Source organism: Ptiloglossa arizonensis, unplaced genomic scaffold, assembly GCF_051014685.1.
Source record: "Ptiloglossa arizonensis isolate GNS036 unplaced genomic scaffold, iyPtiAriz1_principal scaffold0023, whole genome shotgun sequence".
Classification (NCBI taxonomy): domain Eukaryota; kingdom Metazoa; phylum Arthropoda; class Insecta; order Hymenoptera; family Colletidae; genus Ptiloglossa; species Ptiloglossa arizonensis.
In genome coordinates, this window is record NW_027478393.1 from 2,555,795 (window position 1) to 2,565,794 (window position 10,000).

At 49.1% G+C, this 10,000-nt stretch overlaps 1 pseudogene; it reads right to left on the bottom strand.

Moving 5' to 3' along the window:
* The window catches only part of LOC143154455 (large subunit ribosomal RNA), a 13,261-nt pseudogene extending 3,924 nt beyond the window's left edge, over positions 1 to 9,337 (bottom strand).
* Between the last annotated feature and the right edge of the window lie 663 nt (positions 9,338 to 10,000).

A 10,000-nucleotide genomic window follows, 5' to 3' on the forward strand; every position in this document is an offset into this window, starting at 1 on the left:
CTCTACCCCTGCTCCTGCAACCCCGGGTTCTGGTCTCCGTATTCCTACTTCATTGACCTAGCCCTTGAATTACTCCCCACCAGTAGATAGGGACAGAGGGAATCTCGTTAATCCATTCATGCGCGTCACTAATTAGATGACGAGGCATTTGGCTATTATTCTGCACCAAGTCCGAGGACTTGGTGGACTTCCGAGGATTAAACCTCCTCGTAGGGTAATAACAAATAATAATTCCTTGATCGGGCCTATTTTCTAGTTCCACTGCCAAGCGATCTGCCTACGGATTTGGAAAAATTAGGAACGGGGACCCTTTCGGGAGGCGAGCTCGGCCGCACGCATAGCGTGCGCCCAGGGAAAGCCCCGCGGAGGCGTCGCCCCGGATTCTGCATGCATAGAATCCGCCCCGCGCCCTGATACACAGAAAATGTACCAGGACTCGCACCGCTCGGTGTAAAAGGCCGAGACGGGCTACACATCATATTTATCGGCTGACAGCTGCCTCGTTCATAATTCTAATTCTTCCTTTGCCTTGCGGCTGCGTTTTCAATAAATAATTCCTTTGTCTTGCGACTGCGTTTGCAATAAATATTCCTTGGCCTTGCGGCTGCGTTTCCAATAAATTTCCTTTGCCTTGCGGCTGCGTTTTAATAAATAGTTCATCCGGCCCATGGGCTTGGTCCATAAATACATAGGTAAATATATACCTAAATAAATATACATAGCGATCACATTATGTGATCGTAGTCAATAAACTGATTCGCCATTTCAATTGACGAGCGGAGTGCGATTAGAGAAGCCGTCAAGACGTCCTTGCTTTCGAGCCCAAGGTTCCTCAAGTTCTTCTCCGTTTCCTTGGGTATTGCGCCCCTGCACCCCACCACTATCGGGATCACTTGTGCTTGCAGAGCGTTCATTTTTATTCTTAAGTACTCTGCCGTTTCCCGATACTTTCGTAACTTCTCCCGGTATGCGTTCCGGAGGTTGTCACGGTCCTCATAACGTACCGTGACGTCCACTACCCAAACCCTATCATGGTCTTTTATGACCAAATCAGGTTTGCGTAGCTCCCCCAGAACGTTGACTTCGGGTTCCTCGTACACAGTGCAGTGCCTTGCCACCTTGCTGAGTACGAGCTTACATATCTCGTTATGGCGTTTAATGCGCTTTGCCTTGGTGTGGGTGCATTGGCCCAATATATGTCCCAAGGTCTCGGGCTGAGAGCCACATCGCCTACATTTATAATCTATTTCTTTCTTGGCTCTCCTGAGTGCGACTCTCGTACCGAACGTATTGGTACGTAATTTTAATGCGTCCAGATATCTGGACGGCTTCAATAATTTGGGATTATACAGCCAGGCATTACCGGTTTTGTCACCAAAGAATTCCTTGATGCCCTGGCCTTGAGAGACGAGCTGCCTCCATTTGTCAGTATCCCTCTTTTTGAGGGACCTGCGCGCGCCCTCAATACTTTCAAGACTTGTGGGCCAACTGAGGCCCACCGACGTAGCGTACTTCTTTATTATTCCCTCCTGCCCTAGGTATGCACGCCTAACCGCCTCATCCTCGGCCCTCGTCATTTTGATTGCATTCCTTAATTTGGCCAGCTTGACTATGTTTGCAATCCTCTGGACACCCAGACCACCATGACTTTTGTCAGAGTAAATAACTCCATCGGTCGTTGACAGATGGAGGTGCAAAATTTTCTTTATGATTAACTTAACCTCGTGGTCTATTTGGTCCAGGAGGCCCAAGGGAGGCGGATTAGCCACTAATCTATGTACATACCTGGGCAGGAGGTACGTTCTGATGAGGTTGATCTTTTGGTCTGGTTTCAACCTCATCCTCGCTATGCATTTTGCCGCGTCTGAGACTTCTTTGACTGCGACGCGATGCAGGCCCCTCCAGGGATCTAACGTGGCTCCCAGATACTTAATTGTGGTTTCGGGGTCTGAATATGGAACTGCCTCCCGACCCAACTTTAACTCTGGGTTTTTCACATACCACGTCTTGCTTTTATTTGCAATTTGAAATGCGCTGCATTTATCAGTCGCAGCTTTCATGTCGAGCTTTCCGAGATAACCCTGTACCTTCTCGCATTGCTTCTGTGCCTCCGTTTTATTCTTGGCCAGAAGTACCAGGTCATCCGCAAAGGCCAAAATGGAGACCTTCTCGTCTCCCATCCCAACGCCCTCCGACGTCTCATGTATACAACGAACCAGTGGTTCTATTACTAAATTGAAGAGGAGCGGGGACAAAGGGTCACCCTGCTTGACTCCTCTGAGCAGGGACACCGATAGGGTCTCTTTGTTTCTACAATGTATGACAGTCCGACAACCATCGTACATTGTTTGTATGTAATTTCCGATGGCCGTCGGAACGCCTTTCGCCTCCAGTGCGTCCCTTATAACGCTGTGGGGAACCGTGTCGAAAGCTTTTGAAATATCCATTACGGTAATAACGCCACCTTTGTTTTCCTTCATTTGGCTTAGGGCGCTGCTGAGAATGGCTATATTATTTTTACAGCCATCCTCCATCGCAAACCCCTTTTGCCTAGGGTGTTGCGATATCTTGCCTCTTATCCTTTTGTCTATCATCGCCGAATATAGCCTACCCAACAAGGAGCCTATTGTGATGGGCCTCCAGTTACCGACTTCCGCCACACTCTTCCCCGTTTTGGGTATGAGTGTGGTCCGGTTCAGTTTCCATTGTGCCGGGTAGATTCGGCTCAGCAAGAGCAAGTTACAGAACTTGGCGAATGTTCGCAGCGCCCCAGCCCTACGGAGGTGGATCTTCTTAATTTGATCCACCCCTGCGGCTGTGTTTTTCTTTATTTTCTTCAGCTTCTCCACGAGCTCTCCCACAGCGATGGGCACCCATATTTGTCTCATTCCTATTTTGGGACTTCCATCGTGTCTTACTGGAAGCTTCGTCTGAGGTCCAGGCACTCCCCAGAGACCCGAGTACAATGTCCCCACTGCCTCTTTTTCGGGAAGATCCACCTCCTTTTCTCGGATGGTCTTCCCCATTATTGCCAGATCCAGGAGCTGTTTGGGGCATTTCTTATAAAGCTCCTGGTATCTGGCATATTCAAACTTTTTCCTTTTATTGGCCCCCTTGTTTTTCCTTCTTGGTTGACGGTCCACTCCCCGGTCCCTGCTGGGACCTTCACTTACTTGAACGCCCTGTTTCAACCGCTCCGTGAGGCTTTCCAACAAGGCGTTAACAGTGGACTCGTCAACCACCTCCTGACCAGCCAGCTCCTCTATTTCTATTTCAATACTTCTAAAATGGTTCTCCTCATTCACCTGGCTGGCCATAATGGCTCCCCTTAGATCATCCTTCCAGTTTTCCACGCTGGAAGAAGGCTGGGGGCCTATATCTTCCACAGCCGACTCGTAGGAGCTGCCATCGGAGGAGTTCTCCGATGGACTATCGTCGACCGCTTCCTCCTCCCTTTGCACGGGCAGGAGCCTCCTTTTGTCGCTGATTTGCTTGAGCGTTTTTCCAGGGAGAAACGGTTTGATCACGACATTCGGCTGTCGAAGGTTCTTATACCTTTCGTTCAGCCGAAGGAGGAGCTCAGTTTCCTCCTTTGACCAGGCCGAGGCCCTCCTGCCTGGTCTATTCTCTCCCTGGTTTGCGCCGCCAGCCCTTCTCTTTTCGTTTCTTATCTCCGGGTGCCTATGCCGCTCGTGCATAGACAAGCCCCGCTTGGTGGCAAATCGCCCTCCACAGACCTCACACACCACCCCTTCGCATTCACTCCTTGGGATTAACCCTTTACACTTTGGGAGGTGACACCTACATGCGTGTAGTTTCGAAAACTCCTTACGACATGTGGCGCACCTCCATTTGATGATTGCGGTAGGGTGTTGTTCCTCCGCGTGTTCCTGGAACTGCGAGGCCTGCAGGAACGACCTGCCACGGTGAAAAAGGCTGCACGCAGCACAATCGATCTGCCCGTCCAAAGGGAGGTCCACACACTGAGATATATCGTTGTCCGGTGTCAAGCCAGGGTCGTCATCGTTGGCCCTCCGGTCCATAGCGGACATGTCCGCCACAGAAGCTCCAGGGCCGGGAGCTTCTGTGTCCGAGGCTGCATCTTCAGTACTCAATTTATTGATTGGGTATATTTTGTTCCGAGGCATTGATTCCAATTGTTATCCACTCATAACCATTAACGTGCCAGGTCATAGGTGCACTTATCAAGGAGATCTAGCGATCTCCTAACTCGGGAAGGCGGGGTCGTCACTCCCCATACAATGTGCACTGTCACTGCCCCTGCCTTTTTTTTTTCATTTTTTTTTCTTTTTTTTTTTTTTTTTTTTTTAAGTTTTTTTTTTTAGGTAAATATTCAGCGACACACCACTACGAAGTAACAGAACTACCGGGATTGATTCCACATTGGTAAATACTAAAAAACTAATCCACACGTACCGTGCTCACTCACGTTGATAGATTAATAACTACAAGTCCATTAAACTTACACGAAAACATCCGTACAAGATAACGAATGCTTTACGGTTCATTACACACTGCTAAAAATTAGAAAACTAACCCACAAGCACCGCCACAGTAAGCGCGACTCTCGACACGTCTTATCCGACCAACCGTTACGAATACACTGGCGAGCTTCGACTGTAGGTCGTTGAATTCCGTTTCACTTCCGACGGAGAAAAAGACACAGAAATCGATTTAATTGTTCCACTCGCGTTAATAATTTTATAAGTGACACCGGTAAATATTCAGCGACACACCACTACGAAGTAACAGAACTACCGGGATTGATTCCACATTGGTAAATACTAAAAAACTAATCCACACGTACCGTGCTCACTCACGTTGATAAATTAATAACTACAAGTCCATTAAACTTACACGAAAACATCCGTACAAGATAACGAATGCTTTACGGTTCATTACACACTGCTCAAAATTAGAAAACTAACCCACAAGCACCGCCACAGTAAGCGCGACTCTCGACACGTCTTATCCGACCAACCGTTACGAATACACTGGCGAGCTTCGACTGTAGGTCGTTGAATTCCGTTTCACTTCCGACGGAGAAAAAGACACAGAAATCGATTTAATTGTTCCACTCGCGTTAATAATTTTATAAGTGACACCGGTAAATATTCAGCGACACACCACTACGAAGTAACAGAACTACCGGGATTGATTCCACATTGGTAAATACTAAAAAACTAATCCACACGTACCGTGCTCACTCACGTTGATAAATTAATAACTACAAGTCCATTAAACTTACACGAAAACATCCGTACAAGATAACGAATGCTTTACGGTTCATTACACACTGCTAAAAATTAGAAAACTAACCCACAAGCACCGCCACAGTAAGCGCGACTCTCGACACGTCTTATCCGACCAACCGTTACGAATACACTGGCGAGCTTCGACTGTAGGTCGTTGAATTCCGTTTCACTTCCGACGGAGAAAAAGACACAGAAATCGATTTAATTGTTCCACTCGCGTTAATAATTTTATAAGTGACACCGGTAAATATTCAGCGACACACCACTACGAAGTAACAGAACTACCGGGATTGATTCCACATTGGTAAATACTAAAAAACTAATCCACACGTACCGTGCTCACTCACGTTGATAGATTAATAACTACAAGTCCATTAAACTTACACGAAAACATCCGTACAAGATAACGAATGCTTTACGGTTCATTACACACTGCTAAAAATTAGAAAACTAACCCACAAGCACCGCCACAGTAAGCGCGACTCTCGACACGTCTTATCCGACCAACCGTTACGAATACACTGGCGAGCTTCGACTGTAGGTCGTTGAATTCCGTTTCACTTCCGACGGAGAAAAAGACACAGAAATCGATTTAATTGTTCCACTCGCGTTAATAATTTTATAAGTGACACCGGTAAATATTCAGCGACACACCACTACGAAGTAACAGAACTACCGGGATTGATTCCACATTGGTAAATACTAAAAAACTAATCCACACGTACCGTGCTCACTCACGTTGATAAATTAATAACTACAAGTCCATTAAACTTACACGAAAACATCCGTACAAGATAACGAATGCTTTACGGTTCATTACACACTGCTCAAAATTAGAAAACTAACCCACAAGCACCGCCACAGTAAGCGCGACTCTCGACACGTCTTATCCGACCAACCGTTACGAATACACTGGCGAGCTTCGACTGTAGGTCGTTGAATTCCGTTTCACTTCCGACGGAGAAAAAGACACAGAAATCGATTTAATTGTTCCACTCGCGTTCATAATTTTATAAGTGACACCGGTAAATATTCAGCGACACACCACTACGAAGTAACAGAACTACCGGGATTGATTCCACATTGGTAAATACTAAAAAACTAATCCACACGTACCGTGCTCACTCACGTTGATAGATTAATAACTACAAGTCCATTAAACTTACACGAAAACATCCGTACAAGATAACGAATGCTTTACGGTTCATTACACACTGCTAAAAATTAGAAAACTAACCCACAAGCACCGCCACAGTAAGCGCGACTCTCGACACGTCTTATCCGACCAACCGTTACGAATACACTTAAGAGAGTCATAGTTACTCCCGCCGTTTACCCGCGCTTTTTTGAATTTCTTCACGTTGACATTCAGAGCACTGGGCAGAAATCACATTGCGTCAACACTCTTGGGGGCCATCGCAATGCTTTGTTTTAATTAGACAGTCGGATTCCCCTAGTCCGTGCCAGTTCTGAGCTGAGTGTTGAATGACGGCCGAAGAAACGACCGCGACGTCAAACGCCACAGAAGCTCCGCAGCAAGGAAGATCCGTGAGAGGCCAAGGCACGGGACCGAGATCGGATCCCGGTAACAGTAATGATACCGTTCACCTCGCCCAGGCCCGGCACGTCAGCCAGACTCACTTCTCGACCAAGCCCGACACGCCCCGCTCCTCAGAGCCAATCCTTATTCCGAAGTTACGGATCCAATTTGCCGACTTCCCTTACCTACATTAATCTATCGACTAGAGGCTCTTTACCTTGGAGACCTGCTGCGGATATGGGTACGAACCGGCGCGACACCTCCACGTGGCCCTCTCCTGGATTTTCAAGGTCCGAGGGGAAGATCCGGACACCGCCGCAACTGCGGTGCTCTTCGCGTTCCAAACCCTATCTCCCTGCTAGAGGTTTCCAGGGAACTCGAACGCTTATACAGAAAAGAAAACTCTTCCCGGATCTCCCGACGGCGTCTCCAGGTCATTTTGGGTTACCCCGACGAACACTCTTACGAGGGCCCGAATGGTAAGCGGTTCCGCAGCCGGGTTCCGGAATAGAAACCGGATTCCCTTTCGCCCAATGGGTGTGTGTCTCTTTTATGTTTCTGTTTGTACGATGTTTCATTATTTTAGGACACCTCATCTGCATAGGATTTCTCTTAGGGCTTAGGATCGACTGACTCGTGTGCAACGGCTGTTCACACGAAACCCTTCTCCACGTCAGTCCTCCAGGGCCTCGCTGGAGTATTTGCTACTACCACCAAGATCTGCACCGACGGTGGCTCCAGGCAGGCTTATGCCCAGACCCTTCTGCGCACACCGCCGCGACCCTCCTACTCGTCAGGGCTTTATGGAGGACGGTCACCCGGGAGTGACACGTCCCTCCCCACTTGCCGCTGACGGCGGAGTATAGGCGCGACGCTTCAGCGCCATTCATTTTCAGGGCTAGTTGCTTCGGCAGGTGAGTTGTTACACACTCCTTAGCGGATTCCGACTTCCATGGCCACCGTCCTGCTGTCTTAAGCAACCAACGCCTTTCATGGTATCCCATAAGCGTCGACTTAGGCGCCTTAACTCTGCGTTTGGTTCATCCCACAGCGCCAGTTCTGCTTACCAAAATTGGCCCACTTGGCACTCTGATTCAAAATATCTCGTGGCTTCATGATCCAAGCAAGCCAGAGATCTCACCCATTTAAAGTTTGAGAATAGGTTGAGGTCGTTTCGGCCCCAAGGCCTCTAATCATTCGCTTTACCAGATGAAACTCGCATGCGTTCGCGGAGGAACGAGCGAGTGCCAGCTATCCTGAGGGAAACTTCGGAGGGAACCAGCTACTAGATGGTTCGATTAGTCTTTCGCCCCTATACCCAGTTCCGACGATCGATTTGCACGTCAGAATCGCTACGGACCTCCACCAGGGTTTCCCCTGACTTCGTCCTGACCAGGCATAGTTCACCATCTTTCGGGTCCCAACGTGTACGCTCTGGGTGCGCCTCTTCTCGCAATGAGAACGAGACGCCCCGGGAGTGCGAGGCCGATACGTAAGCGGCCCATCCTCCCTTGGTCGACGCAAGGCCGACTTTCACTTTCATTGCGCCTTTAGGTTTACTTCTCCCAATGACTCGCGCACATGTTAGACTCCTTGGTCCGTGTTTCAAGACGGGTCCTGAGAGTACCCAAAGCAGTAGCGTCGCCAACCGGTAATTCAAAGCTTGGCCAGTCCAAGGACACCGCCTGCTAACAGCTGGCCAGGCCCGGGGACGGCATTCAGATCCGTCGTCTCCGGGTAAACTGTCCGAGCTTGCGGCGGGCCCGACGCACACACATTTCAAGAATGGATTGGTTGCGGCCCGATACCGTCAGAGTACCGTCGTGCAGCCGGTCGGGCGACCGAGCCTCTGCCGCGAGCGTACGAAGGCGCCGCGACAGGCAATGCAGCTCAGGCCGTAGACCGACACACAACGGGTTGCGACGTTCTACTAAGGAAGAAGTGCACGACTACGTTACCGGACTTCACCCAAAGGTGGTGTAACCCCTTCATGGGACCAGGAAGGCCCATTCGGGTTATCGCGCACCAACGGGGGCCAGCTTCGTTGACGATGAATCTCCCCGTTCGATCTTTTGGGTTTCTCAGGTTTACCCCTGAACGGTTTCACGTACTCTTGAACTCTCTCTTCAAAGTTCTTTTCAACTTTCCCTCACGGTACTTGTTCGCTATCGGTCTCGTGGTCATATTTAGCCTTAGATGGAGTTTACCACCCACTTAGGGTTGCACTCTCAAGCAACCCGACTCTAAGGAGAGATCCTCCCGAAACGCGTACTGGTCGCTACGGGCCTGGCACCCTCTGTGGGTAAATGGCCCTATTCAAGTTGGACTTGGACTCAGTTCGACGTCACGGGATAAGCGGATCCTCCTGAACACTACATTTCCCTGCGGCAATACCGCGGGGATTCAGTGCTGGGCTCATTCCTGTTCGCTCGCCGCTACTAAGGAAATCCTTGTTAGTTTCTTTTCCTCCGCTTAGTAATATGCTTAAATTCAGCGGGTAATCTCGCCTACTCTGAGGTCGTCAAACAAACGTGTTTTTCTTTAACAGCGAAAGGCAACGACGCCGAATCAAAGAGAGCAAGGCGCCACAATCTTTTCGTCCCAACTCGACGTGTTCTGCAGTTGCATACGCGATGATGATCCTCTCTCTTCAATCGTTGTTCGCTCGCGTACCAGGGTAGGCGGGGATATACGCCGACGTGGACGGGTGTAAAAGAAGAACGAGCGAGGAGTGGGGAAACGACGTCGGGGCGCGAACGAGAGGTCTTATTCCTTCCCTCAGTAACGCGCTCGACGAGCATTTTCTCCCTATCTCTCACGCAGATTCTTTTCTTTTCACCGCATTCCCACACGTACGGCGTCGCCCGACGCAAAATCCCATCGGTGACGCTTACATGGTTCTGTCGATTGAGAGAGTTCTTCGCGTTGAACCGAAGAAAAGGAAGCCTGCTGTTTTCTCGGTGACAAGGAGAGATTTTCAAGCACCTCGCCAAAGTGTCTCTCTAATTGAAATTCGATGCGAAACGCTCGCTAGACGTTTAACCGGTTGAAATTTTAACGTCCGTCCGTTGCTTTTCCAGTAAAACATACTAAAGGAATACTACTAACACGCGTCGACTTCGATTCTACTTATTCTTCCCCTCTCTCGCTCACTCTCGATCTGACTCCTATTCTCCAGAGCAGA